An 18517-nucleotide genomic window follows, 5' to 3' on the forward strand; every position below is an offset into this window, starting at 1 on the left:
TCATAATTTGTTTTAACTAAAAATAAAAAAATTCAACTTGAAATCAATAATGAGACTATAAAACCATTGAAAGCGAGTAATAAGGATTTTGAAGGCATGAGTGACTATAAATGCTCTTTTTATATCAAATAAGGGCTTTAGCCCCACGTTTCCTGAGGTAAACATTCAATTACAATTAGTTTTAAAAAAAATATAAAAAAATTCAACTCAAAATCAATAATGAGATTAGGAAACCATTTAAATCGTGCAATAAGGATTTTGAACTCATGAGCGACAATAAATGGACATTTCCTATTAATAGAGGGTTTTAGCTTAACGTTTCCTGAGGTAAACATTCAATTATAATCTGCTTTCACACAAGATGTAAAAAAATTCCACTTGAAATCAATAATGAGACTATAAAACCATTGAATGCGAGTAACAAGGATTTTGAACGCATGAATGACTATAAATGCTCTTTTTATATCAAATGAAGGCTTTAGCCCTACGTTTCCTGAGGTAAACATTCAATTATAATTTGTTTTAACACAAGATGTAAAACAATTCTACTTGAAATCAATAATGAGACTATAAAACCAATGAAAGCGAGTAATAAGGATTTTGAAGGGATGAATGACTATAAATGCTCTTTTTATATCATTTGAAGGCTTTAGCCCCACGTTTCTCGAGGTAAACATTCAATTATTATCAGTTTTAAAAAATATATAAAAAAATTCAACTTAAAATCAATAATGAGATCATGAAACCATTTAAAGCGAGTAATAAGGCTTTTGAAGGCATGAGCGATAATAAATGGAATTTTCCTGTTAATAGAGGGTTTTAGCTTAACGTTTCCCAAGGTAAATATTCAATTATAATCAGTTTTAAAAAAATGTAAAAAAATTAAACTTAGAATTAATAATGAAATTATGAAACCATTTAAAGCGAGTAATAAGGCTTTCGAAGGCATAAGTGACGATAAATGGACTTTACTTATCGATAGAGGGTTTTAGCTTCAAGTTTCCAAAGGTAAGCATTCAATTATAATCTGTTTTAACATAAATGTAAAAAAATTCAACTTGAAATTAATAATGAAATTATGAAACCATTTAAAGCGAGTAATAAGACTTTCGAAGGCGTAAGTGACGATAAATGGACTTTTCTTATCAATAGAGGGTTTTAGCTTCAAGTTTCCAAAGGTAAGCATTCAATTATAATCTGTTTTAACATAAATGTAAAAAAATTCAACTTGAAATCATTAATGAGATTATAAAACCATTTAAAACGAGTAATAAGGCTTTTCAAGGTATGAGCGACAGTAAATGGACTTTTCCTGTTAATAGCGGGTTTTAGCTTAACGTTTTCCATGGTAAACACTCAATCATAATATGTTTTAACTAAAAATAAAAAAATTCAACTTGAAATCAATAATGAGACTATAAAACCATTGAAAGCGAGTAATAAGGATTTTGAAGGCATGAGTGACTATAAATGCTCTTTTTATGTCAAATGAGGGCTTTAGCCCCACGTTTCCCAAGGTAAACATTCAATTATAATTAGTTTTAAAAAAAATATAAAAAAGTTCAACTCAAAATCAATAATGAGATTAGGAAACCATTTAAAGCGTGTAATAAGGCTTTTGAAGTCATGAGCAACAATAAATGGACATTTACTATTAATAGAGGGTTTTAGCTTAACGTTTCCTGAGGTAAACATTTAATTATAATCTGTTTTCACACAAGATGTAAAAAAATTCCACTTGAAATCAATAATGAGACCATAAAACCATTGAAAGCGAGTAATAAGGATTTTGAAGGCATGAGTGACTATAAATGCTCTTTTTATGTCAAATGAAGGCTTTAGCCCCATGTTTCCCGAGGTAAACATTCAATCATAATATGTTTTAACTAAAAATAAAAAAATTCAACTTGAAATCAATAATGAGACTATAAAACCATTGAAAGCAAGTAATAAGGATTTTGAAGGCATGAGTGACTATAAATGCTCTTTTTATGTCAAATGAAGGCTTTAGCCCCATGTTTCCCGAGGTAAACATTCAATTATAATCAGTTTTAAAAGAAATGAATAAAAATTCAACTTAAAATCAATAATGAGATTAGGAAACCATTTAAAGCGTGTAATAAGGCTTTTGAAGGCATGAGCAACAATAAATAGACTTTTCCTATTAATAGAGGGTTTTAGCTTAATGTTTCCTGAGGTAAACATTCAATTATATTCTGTTTTTAAGAAAAAATTTAAAAAAATTCACCTTAAAATCAATAATGAGATTATAAAACCATTTAAAGCGAGTAATAAGACTTTTGAAGGCACGAGCGACAATAAATGGACTTTTCTTGTCAATAGAGGGTTTGAACTTCATGTTACCCAAGGCAAGCATTCAATTATAATCTCTTTTAACAAAAAATATAAAAAAATTCAACTTGAAATCGATAATGAGATTATAAAACCATTTAATGCGAGTAATAAGGCTTTTGAAGGCACGAGCGATAATAAATGGACTTTTCTTGTCAATAGAGGGTTTTAACTTCATGTTACCCAAGGCAAGCATTCAATTATAATCTGTTTTAACAAAAAATATAAAAAATTAAACTTGAAATCGATAATAAGATTATAAAACCATTTAATGCGAGTAATAAGGCTTTTGAAGGCATGAGTGACAATAAATGGACTTTTCCTATTAATAGAGGGTTTTAGCTTAACGTTTATCGAGGTAAACTTTCAATTATAATCTGTTTTAAATAAAATTGTAAAAAAATTCAACTTAAAATCAATAATGAGATTATAAAACCATTTAAAGCGAGTAATAAGGCTTTTGTAGGCATAAGCGACAGTAAATGGTCTTTTCTTGTCAATAGAGGGTTTTAGCTTCACGTTTGCCTTGGTAAGCATTCAATTATAATCTGTTTTAACAAAAATTCAAAAAAATTCAGCTTGAAATCAATAATGAGATTATAAACCCATTTAAAGCGAGTGATATTGCTTTTGAAGGTATGAACGACAATAAATGGACTTTTCTTGTCAATAGAGGGTTTTAGCTTAATGTTTCCCGAGGTAAACATTCAATTATAATCTGTTTTAACACAAGATGTAAAAAAATTCCACTTGAAATCATTAATGAGACTATAAAACCATTGAAAGCGAGTAATAAGGATTTTGAACGCATGAATGACTATATAATGCTCTTTTTATGTGAAATGAAGGCTTTAGCCCCACGTTTCCCGAAGTAAACATTCAATTATAATCTGTTTTAACACAAGATGTAAAACAATTCTACTTGAAATCAATAATGAGACTATAAAACCATTGAAAGCGAGTAATAAGGATTTTGAAGGCATGAATGACTATAAATGCTCTTTTTCTGTCAAATGAAGGCTTTAGCCCCACGTTTCTCGAGGTAAACATTCAATTATTATCAGTTTTAAAAAATATATAAAAAAATTCAACTTGAAATCGATAATGAGATTATAAAACCATTTAATGCGAGTAATAAGGTTTTTGAAGGCATGGGTGACAATAAATGGACTTTTTCTATTAATAGAGGGTTTTAGCTTAACGTTTATCGAGGTAAACATTCAATTATAATCTGTTTTAAATAAGATTATAAAAAAATTCAACTTAAAATCAATAATGAGATTATAAAACCATTTAAAGCGAGTAATAAGGCTTTTGTAGGCATGAGCGACAGTAAATGGTCTTTTCTTGTCAATAGAGGGTTTTAGCTTCACGTTTGCCTTGGTAAGCATTCAATTATAATCTGTTTTCACAAAAATTCAAAAAAATTCAGCTTGAAATCAATAATGAGATTATAAACCCATTTAAAGCGAGTAATATCGCTTTTGAAGGTATGAGCGACAATGAATGGACTTTTCCTGTTAATAGAGGGTTTTAGCTTAACGTTTCGAATGGTAAACATTCAATCATAATCTGTTTTAACTAAAAATAAAAAAATTCAACTTGAAAGCAATAATGAGATCATAAAACCATTGAAAGTGAGTAATAAGGATTTTGAAGGCATGAGTAACCATAAATGCTCATTTTATGTCAAATGAGGGCTTTAGCCCCACGTTTCTCGAGGTAAACATTCAATTCTAATTAGTTTAAAAAAATTTGAAAAAATTCAACTCAAAATCAATAATGAGATTAGGAAACCATTTAAATCGTGTAATAAGGCTTTCGAACGTATGAGCGATAGTAAATGGACTTTTCGTATTAATAGAGGGCTTTAGCTTAACGTTTCCCGAGGTAAACATTCAATTATAATCTGTTTTAACACAAGATGTAAAACAATTCCACTTGAAATCAATAATGAGACTATAAAACCATTGAAAGCGAGTAATAAGGATTTTGAAGGCATGAATGCCAATAAATGCTCTTTTTATGTCAAATGAAGGCTTTAGCCTCACGTTTCTCGAGGTAAACATTCAATTATTATCAGTTTTAAAAAATATATAAAAAAATTCAGCTTAAAATGTATAATGAGATCATGAAACCTTTTAAAGCGAGTAATAAGGCTTTTGAAGGCATGAGCGATAATAAATGGACTTTTCCTGTTAATAGAGGGTTTTAGCTTAACGTTTCCCGAGGTAAATATTCAATTATAATCAGTTTTAAAAAAAATGTAAAAAAATTAAACTTAAAATTAATAATGAAATTGTGAAACCATTGAAAGCGAGTAATAAGGCTTTCGAAGGCATAAGTGACGATAAATGGACTTTTCTTATCAATAGAGGGTTTTAGCTTCAAGTTTCCAAAGGTAAGCATTCAATTATAATCTGTTTTAACATAAATGTAAAAAAATTCAACTTCAAATCAATAATGAGATTATAAAACCATTTAAAGCGAGTAATAAGGCTTTTGAAGGTATGAGCGACACTAAATGGACTTTTCTTGTTAATAGAGGGTTTTAGCTTAACGTTTCCCATGGTAAACATTCATTCATAATATGTTTTAACTGAAAATAAAAAAATTCAACTTGAAATCAATAATGAGACTATAAAACCATTGAAAGCGAGTAATAAGGATTTTGAAGGCAAGAGTGACTATAAATGCTCTTTTTATGTCAAATGAGGGCTTTAGGCCCACGTTTCTCGAGGTAAACATTCAATTATAATTAGTTTTAAAAAATATATAAAAGAATTCGACTCAAAATCAAGAATGAGATTAGGAAACCATTTAAAGCGTGTAATAAGCCTTTTGAAGGCATGAACGGCAATAGATGGACTTTTTCTATTAATAGAGGGTTTTAGCTTCACGTTTCCCGAGGTAAACATTCAATTATAATCTGTTTTAACAAAAGCTGTAAAAAAATTCCACTGGAAATCAATAATGAGACTATGAAACTGTTGAAAGCGAGTAATAAGGATTTTGAAGGGATGAGTGACTATAAATGCTCTTTTTATGTCAAATGAAGCCTTTAGCCCCACGTTTCCCGAGATAAACATTCAAATATAATCAGTTTTAAAAGAAATGAACAAAAATTCAACTTCAAATCGATAATGAGATTAGGAAACCATTTAAAGCGTGTAATAAGGTTTTTGAAGGCATCAGCGACAATAAATAGACTTTTCCTATTAATAGAGGGTTTTAACTTAACGTTTCCCGAGGTAAACATTCAATTATAATCTGTTTTAAATAAAAATATACAAAAATTAAACTTAAAATCAATAATGAGATTATAAAACCATTTAAAGCGAGTAATAAGGCTTTGGTAGGCATGAGCGACAGTAAATGTACTTTTCTTGTCAATAAAAGGTTTTAACTTCACATTTCCCAAGGTAAGCATTCAATTATAATCTGTTTTAACAGAAATTCAAAAAAATTCAACTTGAAATCAATAATGAGATTATAAAACCATTTAAAGCGAGTAATATGGCTTTTGATGGCATGAGCGACAATAAAGAGACTTTTCCTGTTAATAGAGGGTTTTAGCTTAACGTTTCCATCGGTAAACATTCAATCATAATCTGTTTTAACTAAAAATCAAAAAATTCAACTTGAAATCAATAATGAGACTATAAAACCATTGAAAGTGAGTAATAAGGATTTTGAAGGTATGAGTGACTATAAATGCTCTTTTTATGTCAAATGAAGGCTTTAGCCCCACGTTTCCCGAGGTAAACATTCAATTATAATCAGTTTTAAAAAAATTTAAAAAAATTCAATTTAAAATCAATAATGAGATCATGAAACCATTGAAAGCGAGTAATAAGGCTTTTGATTGAAAGTGAGTAATAAGGATTTTGAAGGCATGAGTAACTATAAATGCTCATTTTATGTCAAATGAGGGCTTTAGCCCCACGTTTCTCGAGGTAAACATTCAATTATAATTAGTTTAAAAAAATGGAAAAAAATTCAACTCAAAATCAATAATGAGATTAGGAAACCATTTAAAGCGTGTAATAAGGCTTTCAAACGTATGAGCGATAGTAAATCGACTTTTCCTAGTAATAGAGGGTTTTAGCTTAACGTTTCCCGAGGTAAACATTTAATTATAATCTGTTTTAACACAAGATGTAAAAAAATTCCACTTGAAATCAATAATGAGACTATAAAACCATTGAAAGCGAGTAATAAGGATTTTGAACGCATGAATGACTATATAATGCTCTTTTTATGTCAAATGAAGGCTTTAGCCCCACGTTTCCCGAGGTAAACATTCAATTATAATCTGTTTTAACACAAGATGTAAAACAATTCTACTTGAAATCAATAATGAGACTATAAAACCATTGAAAGCGAGTAATAAGGATTTTGAAGGCATGAATGACTATAAATGCTCTTTTTATGTCAAATGAATGCTTTAGCCCCACGTTTCTCGAGGTAAACATTCAATTATTATCAGTTTTAAAAAAAATATAAAAAATTAAACTTGAAATCGATAATGAGATTATAAAACCATTTAATGCGAGTAATAAGGCTTTTGAAGGCATGAGTGACAATAAATGGATTTTTCCTATTAATAGAGGGTTTTAGCTTAACGTTTATCGAGGTAAACATTCAATTATAATCTGTTTTATATAAAATTGTAAAAAAATTCAACTTAAAATCAATAATGAGATTATAAAACCATTTAAAGCGAGCAATAAGGCTTTTGTAGGCATGAGCGACAATAAATGGTCTTTTCTTGTCAATAGAGGGTTTTAGCTTCACGTTTGCCTTGGTAAGCATTCAATTATAATCTGTTTTAACAAAAATTCAAAAAAATTCAGCTTGAAATCAATAATGAGATTATAAACCCATTTAAAGCGAGTAATATCGCTTTTGAAGGTATGAGCGACAATAAATGGACTTTTCCTGTTAATAGAGGGTTTTAGCTTAACGTTTCGAATGGTAAACATTCAATCCTAATCTGTTTTAACTAAAAATAAAAAAATTCAACTTGAAAGCAATAATGAGACTATAAAACCATTGAAAGTGAGTAATAAGGATTTTGAAGGCATGAGTAACTATAAATGCTCATTTTATGTCAAATGAGGGCTTTAGCCCCACGTTTCTCAAGGTAAACATTCAATTATAATTGCTTTAAAAAAATGTAAAAAAATTCAACTCAAAATCAATAATGAGATTAGGAAACCATTTAAAGCGTGTAATAAGGCTTTCGAACGTATGAGCGATAGTAAATGGACTTTTCCTATTAATAGAGGGTTTTAGCTTAACGTTTCCCGAGGTAAACATTCAATTATAATCTGTTTTAACACAACATGTAAAAAAATTCCACTTGAAATCAATAATGAGACTATAAAACCATTGAAAGCGAGTAATAAGGATTTTGAACGCGTGAATGACTATATAATGCTCTTTTTATGTCAAATGAAGGCTTTAGCCCCACGTTTCCCGAGGTAAACATTCAATTAAAATCTGTTTTAACACAAGATGTAAAACAATTCTACTTGAAATCAACAATGAGACTATAAAATCATTGAAAGCGAGTAATAAGGATTTTGAAGGCATGAATGACTATAAATGCTCTTTTTATGTCAAATGAAGTCTTTAGCCTCACGTTTCTCGAGGTAAACATTCAATTATTATCAGTTTTAAAAAATATATAAAAAAATTCAACTTAAAATCAATAATGAGATCATGAAACCATTTAAAGCGAGTAATAAGGCTTTTGAAGGAATGAGCGATAATAAATGGACTTTTCCTATTGATAGAGGGTTTTAGCCTAACGTTTCCCGAGGTAAATATTCAATTATAATCAGTTTTAAAAAAACGTAAAAAAATTAAACTTAAAATTAATAATGAAATTATGAAACCATTTAAAGCGAGTAATAAGGCTTTCAAAGGCATAAGTGAAGATAAATGGACTTTTCTTATCAATCGAGGGTTTTAGCTTCAAGTTTCCAAAGGTAAGCATTCAATTATAATATGTTTAACATAAATGTAAAAAAATTCAACTTGAAATCAATAATGAGATTATAAAACTATTTAAAGCGAGTAATAAGGCTTTTGAAGGTATGAGCGACAATAAATGGACTTTTCCTGTTAATAGAGGGTTTTAGCTTAACGTTTCCCATGGTAAACATTCATTCATAATATGTTTTAACTAAAAATAAAAAAATTCAACTTGAAATCAATAATGAGACTATAAAACCATTGAAAGCGAGTAATAAGGATTTTGAAGGCATGAGTGACTATAAATGCTCTTTTTATGTCAAATGAGGGCTTTAGCCCCACGTTTCCCGAGGTAAACATTCAATTAAAATTAGTTTTAAAAAACATATAAAAAAATTCAACTCAAAATCAATAATGAGATTAGGAAACCATTTAAAGCGTGTAATAAGGCCTTTGAAGTCATGGGCGACAATAAATGGACATTTCCTATTAATAGTGGGTTTTAGCTTAACGTTTCCCGAGGTAAACATTCAATTATAATCTGTTTTAACACAAGATGTAAAAAAATTCCACTTGAAATCAATAATGAGACTATAAAACCATTGAATGCGAGTAACAAGGATTTTGAACGCATGAATGACTATAAATGCTCTTTTTATGTCAAATGAAGGCTTTAGCCCTACGTTTCTCGAGGTGAACATTCAATTATAATCTGTTTTAACACAAGATGTAAAACAATTCTACTTGAAATCAATAATGAGACTATAAAACCATTGAAAGCGAGTAATAAGGATTTTGAAGGCATGAAAGACTATAAATGCCCTTTTTATGTCAAATGAAGGCTTTAGTCCCACGTTTCTCGAGGTAAACATTCAATTATTATCAGTTTTAAAAAATATATAAAAAAATTCAACTTAAAATCAATAATGAGATCATGAAACCATTTAAAGCGAGTAATAAGGCTTTTGAAGGCATGAGCGATAATAAATGGACTTTTCCTGTTAATAGAGGGTTTTAGCTTAACGTTTCTCGAGATAAATATTCAATTATAATCAGTTTTAAAAAAATATAAAAAAATTAAACTTAAAATTAATAATGAAATTATGAAACCATTTAAAGCGAGTAATAAGGCTTTCGAAGGCATAAGTGACGATAAATGGACTTTTCTTATCAATAGAGGGTTTTAGCTTCAAGTTTCCAAAGGTAAGCATTCAATTATAATCTGTTTTAACATAAATGTAAAAAAATTCAACTTGAAATCAATAATGAGATTAAAAAACCATTTAAAGCGAGTAATAAAGCTTTTCAAGGTATGAGCGACAATAAATGGACTTTTCCTGTTAATAGAGGGTTTTAGCTTAACGTTTCCCATGGTAAACATTCAATCATAATTTGTTTTCACTAAAAATAAAAAAATTCAACTTGAAATCAATAATGAGACTATAAAACCATTGAAAGCGAGTAATAAGGATTTTGAAGGCATGAGTGACTATAAATGCTCTTTTTATATCAAATGAGGGCTTTAGCCCCACGTTTCCTGAGGTAAACATTCAATTATAATTAGTTGTAAAAGAAATATAAAAAAATTCAACTCAAAATCAATAATGAGATTAGGAAACTATTTAAATCGTGTAATAAGGCTTTTGAAGTCTTGAGCGACAATAAATGAACATTTCCTATCAATAGAGGGTTTTAGCTTAACGTTTCCCGAGGTAAACATTCAATTATAATCTGTTTTCACACAAGATGTAAAAAAATTCCACTTGAAATCAATAATGAGACTATAAAACCATTGAATGCGAGTAACAAGGATTTTGAACGCATGAATGACTATAAATGCTCTTTTTATGTCAAATGAAGGCTTTAGCCCTACGTTTCCCGAGGTAAACATTCAATTATAATCTGTTTTAACACAAGATGTAAAACAATTCTACTTGAAATCAATAATGAGACTATAAAACCATTGAAAGCGAGTAATAAGGATTTTGAAGGCATGAATGACTATAAATGCTCTTCTTATATCAAATGAAGGCTTTAGCCCCATGTTTCTCGAGGTAAACATTCAATTACTATCAGTTTTAAAAAATATATAAAAAAATTCAACTTAAAATCAATAATGAGATCATGAAATCATTTAAAGCGAGTAATAAGGCTTTTGAAGGCATGAGCAACAATAAATGGACTTTTCCTTTTAATAGAGGGTTTTAGCTTAACGTTTCGCAAGGTAATTATTCAATTATAATTAGTTTTAAAAAAAATATAAAAAAATTAAACTTGAAATTAATAATGAAATTATGAAACCATTTAAAGCGAGTAATAAGACTTTCGAAGGCGTAAGTGACGATAAATGGACTTTTCTTATCAATAGAGGGTTTTAGCTTCAAGTTTCCAAAGGTAAGCATTCAATTATAATCTGTTTTAACATAAATGTAAAAAAATTCAACTTGAAATCAATAATGAGATTATAAAACCATTTAAAGCGAGTAATAAGGCTTTTCAAGGTATGAGCGACAATAAATGGACTTTTCCTGTTAATATATGGTTTTAGCTTAACGTTTCCCATGGTAAACATTCAATCATAATCTGTTTTAACTAAAAATAAAAAAATTCAACTTGAAATCAATAATGAGACTATAAAACCATTGAAAGCGAGTTATAAGGATTTTGAAGGCATGGGTGACTATAAATGCTCTTTTTATGTCAAATGAGAGCTTTACCCCACGTTTCCCGAGGTAAACATTCAATTATAATTAGTTTTAAAAAAAATATTAAAAAATTCAACTCAAAATCAATAATGAGATTTGGAAACCATTTAAAGCGTGTAATAAGGCTTTTGAAGTCATGAGCGACAATAAATGGACATTTCCTATTAATAGAGGGTTTTAGCCTAACGTTTCCTGAGGTAAACATTCAACTATAATCTGTTTTCACACAAGATGTAAAAAAATTCCACTTGAAATCAATAATGAGACTATAAAACCATTGAATGCGAGTAACAAGGATTTTGAACGGATGAATGACTATAAATGCTCTTTTTATGTCAAATGAAGGCTTTAGCCCTACGTTTCTCGAGGTAAACATTCAATTATAATCTGTTTTAACACAAGATGTAAAACAATTCTACTTGAAATCAATAATGAGACTATAAAACCATTGAAAGCGAGTAAGAAGGATTTTGAAGGCATGAATGACTATAAATGCTCTTTTTATGTCAAATGAAGGCTTTAGCCCCAAGTTTCTCGAGGTAAACATTCAATTATTATCAGTTTTAAAAAATATATAAAAAAATTCAACTTAAAATCAATAATGAGATCATGAAACCATTTAAAGCGAGTAATAAGGCTTTTGAAGGCATGAGCAATAATAAATGGACTTTTCCTATTAATAGAGGGTTTTAGCTTAACGTTTCCCGAAGTAAATATTCAATTATAATCATTTTTAAAAAAAAGTAAAAAAATTAAACTTAAAATTAATAATGAAATTATGAAACCATTTAAAGCGAGTAATAAGGCTTTCGAAGGCATAAGTGACGATAAATGGACTTTTCTTATCAATAGAGGGTTTTAGCTTCAAGTTTCCAAAGGTAAGCATTCAATTATAATCTATTTTACCTTAAATGTAAAAAAATTCAACTTGAAATCAATAATGAGATTATAAAACCATTTAAAGCGAGTAATAAGGCTTTTCAAGGTATGAGCGACAATAAATGGACTTTTCCTGTTAATAGAGGGTTTTAGCTTAACGTTTCCCATGGTAAACATTCAATCATAATTTGTTTTAACTAAAAATAAAAAAATTCAACTTGAAATCAATAATGAGACCATAACACCATTGAAAGTGAGTAATAAGGCTTTCGAAGGCGTAAGTGACTATAAATGCTCTTTTTATATCAATAGAGGGTTTTAGCTTCAAGTTTCCAAAGGTAAGCATTCAATTATAATCTGTTTTAACATAAATGTCAAAAAATTCAACTTGAAATCAATAATGAGATTATAAAACCATTTAAAGCGAGTAATAAGGCTTTTCAAGGTATGAGCGACAATAAATGGACTTTTCCTGTTAATAGAGGGTTTTAGCTTAACGTTTCCCATGGTAAACATTCAATCATAATATGTTTTAACTAAAAATAAAAAAATTCAACTTGAAATCAATAATGAGACTATAAAACCATTGAAAGCGAGTAATAAGGATTTTCAAGGCATGAGTGACTATAAATGCTCTTTTTATGTCAAATGAGGGCTTTAGCCCCACGTTTCCTGAGGTAAACATTCAATTATAATTAAATTTAAAAAAATATATAAAACAATTCAACTCAAAATCAATAATGAGATTAGGAAACCATTTAAAGCGTGTAATAAGGCTTTTGAAGTCATGAGCGACAATAAATGGACATTTCCTATTAATAGAGGGTTTTAGCTTATCGTTTCCCGAGGTAAAAATTCAATTATAATCTGTTTTCACACAAGATGTAAAAAAATTCCACTTGAAATCAATAATGAGACTATAAAACCATTGAAAGCGAGTAATAAGGATTTTGAAGGCATGAGTGACTATAAATGCTCTTTTTATGTCAAATGAAGGCTTTAGCCCCATGTTTCCCGAGGTAAACAATCAATTATAATCAGTTTTAAAAGAAATGAAAAAAAATTCAACTTAAAATCAACAATGAGATTTAGAAACCATTTAAAGCGTGTAATAAGGCTTTTGAAGGCATGAGCGACAATAAATAAACTTTTCCTATTAATAGAGGGTTTTAGCTTAACGTTTCCCGAGGTAAACATTCAATTATATTCTGTTTTAAGAATAAATGTAAAAAAGTTCACCTTAAAATCAATAATGAGATTATAAAACCATTTAAAGCGAGTAATAAGGCTTTTGAAGGCATTAGCGACAATAAATGGACTTTTCTTGTCAATAGAGGGTTTTCACTTCATGTTACCCAAGGCAAGCATTCAATTATAATCTGCTTTAACAAAAAATATAAAAAAATTCAACTTGAAATCGATAATGAGATTATAAAACCATTTAATGCGAGTAATAAGGCTTTTGAAGGCTTGAGTGACAATAAATGGACTTTTCCTATTAATAGAGGGTTTTAGCTTAACGTTTATCGAGGTAAACATTCAATTATAATCTGTTTTAAATTAAATTGTAAAAAAATTCAATTTAAAATCAATAATGAGATTATAAAACCATTTAAAGAGAGTAATAAGGCTTTTGTAGGCATGAGCGACAGTAAATGGTCTTTTCTTGTCAATAGAGGGTTTTAGCTTCACGTTTGCCTTGGTAAGCATTCAATTATAATCTGTTTTAACAAAAATTCAAAAACATTCAGCTTGAAATCAATAATGAGATTATAAACCCATTTAAAGCGAGTAATATCGCTTTTGAAGGTATGAGCGACAATAAATGGACATTTCCTTTTAATAGAGGGTTTTAGCTTAACGTTTCGAATGGTAAACATTCAATCATAATATGTTTTAACTAAAAATAAAAACATTCGACTTGAAATCAATAATGAGACTATAAAACCATTGAAAATGAGTAATAAGGATTTTGAAGGCATGAGTAACTATAACTGCTCTTTTTATGTCAAATGAGGGCTTTAGCCCCACGTTTCTCGAGGTAAACATTCAATTATAATTAGTTTTAAAAAATGTAAAAAAATTCAACCCAAAATCAATAATGAGATTAGGAAACCATTTAAAGCGTGTAATAAGGCTTTTGAACGTATGAGCGATAATAAATGGACTTTTCCTATTAATAGAGGGTTTTAGCTTAACGTTTCCCGAGGTACACATTCAATTATAATCTATTTTAACACAAGATGTAAAAAAATTCCACTTGAAATCAATAATGAGACTATAAAACCATTGAAAGCGAGTAATAAGGATTTTAAACGCATGAATGACTATAAATGATCTTTTTATGTCAAATGAAGGCTTTAGCCCAACGTTTCCCGAGGTAAACATTCAATTATAATCTGTTTTAACACAAGATGTAAAAAAATTCCAGTTGAAATCAATAATGAGACTATAAAACCATTGAAAGCGAGTAATAAGGATTTTGAACACATGAATGACTATAAATGCTCTTTTTATATCAAATGAAGGCTTTAGCCCCACGTTTCCCGAGGTAAACATTCAATTATAATCTGTTTTAACACAAGATGTAAAACAATTCTACTTGAAATCAATAATGAGACTATAAAACCATTGAAAGCGAGTAATAAGGATTTTGAAGGCATGAATGACTATAAATGCTCTTTTTATGTCAAATGAAGGCTTTAGCCCCACGTTTCTCGAGGTAAACATTCAATTATTATCAGTTTTAAAAAATATATAAAAAAATTCAACTTAAAATCAATAATGAGATCATGAAACCATTTAAAGCGAGTAATAAGGCTTTTGAAGGTATGAGCGACAATAAATGGACTTTTCCTATTAATAGAGGGTTTTAGCTTAACGTTTCCCATGGTAAACATTCAATCATAATCTGTTTTAACTAAAAATAAAAAAATTCAACCTGAAATCAATAATGAGACTATAAAATCATTCAAAGCGAGTAATAAAGATTTTGAAGGCATGAGTGACTATAAATGCTCTTTTTATGTCAAATGAGGGCTTTAGCCCCACGTTTCCCGAGGTAAACATTCAATTATAATTAGTTTTAAAAAAAAATATAAAAAAATTCAACTCAAAATCAATAATGAGATTAGGAAACCATTTAAAGCGTGTGATAAGGCTTTTGAAGTCATGAGCGACAATAAATGGACATTTCCTACTAATAGAGTGTTTTAGCTTAACGTTTTCTGAGGTAAACATTCAATTATAATCTGTTTTCACACAAGATGTAAAAAAATTCCACTCGAAATCAATAATGAGATTATAAAACCATTGAAAGCGAGTAATAAGGATTTTGAAGGCATGAGTGACTATAAATGCTCTTTTTATGTCAAATGAAGGCTTTAGCCCCATGTTTCCCAAGGTAAACATTCAATTATAATCAGTTTTAAAAGAAATGAAAAAAAATTCAACTTAAAATCAATAATGAGATTCGGAAACCATTTAAAGCGTGTAATAAGGCTTTTGGAGGCATGAGCGACAATAAATAAACTTTTTCGATTAATAGAGGGTTTTAGCTTAACGTTTCCCGAGGTAAACATTCAATTATATTCTGTTTTAAGAAAAAATGTAAAAAAATTCACCTTAAAATCAATAATGAGATTATAAAACCATTTAAAGCGAGTAATAAGGCTTTTGAAGGCGTGAGTGACAATAAATGGACTTTTCTTGTCAATAGAGGGTTTTAACTTCATGTTACCCAAGGCAAGCATTCAATTATAATCTGTTTTAACAAAAAGTATAAAACAATTTAACTTGAAATCGATAATGAGATTATAAAACCATTTAATGCGAGAAATAAGGCTTTTGAAGGCATGAGTGACAATAAATGGACTTTTCCTATTAATAGAGGGTTTTAGCTTAACGTTTCCAATGGTAAACATTCAATCATAATCTGTTTTAACTAAAAATAAAAAAATTCAATTTGAAATCAACAATGAGACTATAAAACAATTGAAAGTGAGTAATAAGGATTTTGAAGGCATGAGTAACTATAAATGCTCTTTTTATGTCAAATGAGGGGTTTAGCCCCACGTTTCCCGAGGTAAACATTCAATTATAATTTGTTTAAAAAAATATAAAAAAATTCAACTCAAAATCAATAATGAGGTTAGGAAACCATTTAAAGCATGTAATAAGGCTTTTGAAGGTATGAGCGAGAATAAATGGACTTTTCCTATTAATAGAGGGTTTTAGCTTAACGTTTGTCACGACCCGGAACCTCCCTCAGGCCCATGACAATCGCCGCGACGTCTCGATTGACACTCATTATCCGGAATGCCAATCGGAACCCCGCAAGGCTTACATATCAGTTTCTTTCCTTTCCTGTGAGCAATCATTGTTAAATATCGAGTTTTTAGAGAATATATACTATTTTAGATCAAAAACAATCAAAATAAAATTTTCGCCACAAAGGGGTATTTTGGTCATTTTTTTCTCAAAAATATCGAAACTGGCTAAAATGTAATATACAAGTACAAAACACATAATTCATATTCAAAATGAGTTTAAAAGTCTAAAATCTTCATTTAAAACGAAATTACGGTTATTTGAATATAATAAGAAAATAAAAGAAATATTAAGGAAAATATTCTATTTTCTTATAAAACAATATTTATAGAGTTATACGTGAATAATTTTTATAGCGTAAAAGCTAAATAAATTTATACATACTGAAATACAGTAAGCCAAAATATTTAATTTAATTTACAATAACAAGAGGGCCCTCGAATAAACAAAAGTAAAGAGGACTGTGAACCTACGGTTTGGAAAATGCAGATCTAATGGTAGTCCTCGATGAGATAAGCTATCTACAGTCTATACTGAACCTGGAATGGGTGGGAAGGAGGGTGGTGAGATTATAAAATCTCAATGAGCAAACAGACATTATCATAAATATCTAAAGGCGAGTAAAATGGAGGCAAGTTTAAACAACAAATTTCAACCCATTTCATAATGTTTCCAATTTATTTCTTAAACCATAAAATATTTGTAATTTACCAAAACAGTTGTTAAGGCTTATGTCTTTTATTAAAACAAGGCTCAAGCCAAAACTAATCCTCGGGGATACCTTGGCCGAGGCATCTAACCGAGTCCGCCAAGGGTGTTAAAATATTCACACGTGAAACACATTTTTATTTTTAAAACCAGTCGTTCCTTGGCGTTGGCCGAGTTACACATCCACATGGGGGTTCGACGTGAAGTGAGCTCTAATACTACCCCGGGAGTTACCCTCCTCGCCTCTACAACCGAAGTAACTATATAACTGGGTTTACCGTGCCTCTCTAATAGGCAGTCCACAGAAACCCATCACTGCAGTGACTAACCCACCAATTTTAATAAAATTTCGACAGTATAACGTGGCTTTTATTTATTTATCCAGCCTGCATAGTAAAATCAACTTACATAAATTTCCCAAATGCACTCACAAAATATAGCCACATATACTCATTTCTCATAAGCCATTCCTAGGAAAATATATATTTTTCAAGTCAATTTGCAGCCTCCAATTACTCAATTTCATAATCAATACAATATATTTTTATTTATCACATTTATTCCTAAAACATCAAAAATCCCGTTTTCATTTCATAAAATACATAAAGGGCATTTAAAAATAAACTCTAGATAATTTACAATAATAATAAGTTTACTCACCATTTGTACAAACTAAAAGCTTTCTAAGCGCCCCGATCACTACTCGTCGGGTACGACTTCTTTGCCTTTTCCAGAAGGCTCTCCTCCTAGACACATTACAAAAATTTACACAATTCATCACATTGATGCTAAATCACTATATAATTAACTTAAATCCTATACTAATGCATGGTATGAAATGCAATAGTCTAAAACGGCTTAAACGCGGTATTAACCTATTTTTGGCACTTTGCTCGATAAATTGCTAACGTGCTCCATTTTAGCTCTAAATCATCCCATTCTCTCTCCAACATTTCTAACCATTAAATATCAGCCAATAACCTTCTAAAAACAACAAAATCAGGTCACTCCCTTCCTTGGAAAATTCGGCCAAAAATGGGACATTAAGTCGGTTAATTTTCTACTTTGTTTTTCCATCACGTTTAATCGTCTTTCATCATTTTCTCTTCATTTTCCTTAGAATAAAATCAATTCATCATCATTGTACAGCATTGAGCATCCAGCCAAGAGTGGGTATTGTGAAAATTTAATGATTTCTTGCCCAATTTAATTTCTAAACACATTTAACTAACTAAAACTATCAATTTAACTAAAAATCAAAACCTAAAAATTTCAATTTCTCTCCCCTAGAATTTCATCCAGCCCTTGATATCACTTTTTGATCTCTCTCCTCAAGCATGCTAAATGGAAATAAAGGCATAGGAAAGGTAGAAATCAAGCTAAAATAAAAAAATCTTACCGTTAGACGCGTAAACGGTCGAAAATCGTGAATTTCCCTTTGAATTTTCTTGTTTCTCTTTGGTTTTTCTTTTTTTCTTCCTTTCCTCTCTATTTCCTCTCTTGTTCTTCCTTATGGCCGGCCAGCACTTAAAATGGGATTTAAATGGGCTGACTTTTCATTA

Source organism: Theobroma cacao, chromosome 2 (genome assembly GCF_053813885.1).
Source record: "Theobroma cacao isolate CCN51 chromosome 2, ASM5381388v1, whole genome shotgun sequence".
NCBI classification, from domain to species: domain Eukaryota; kingdom Viridiplantae; phylum Streptophyta; class Magnoliopsida; order Malvales; family Malvaceae; genus Theobroma; species Theobroma cacao.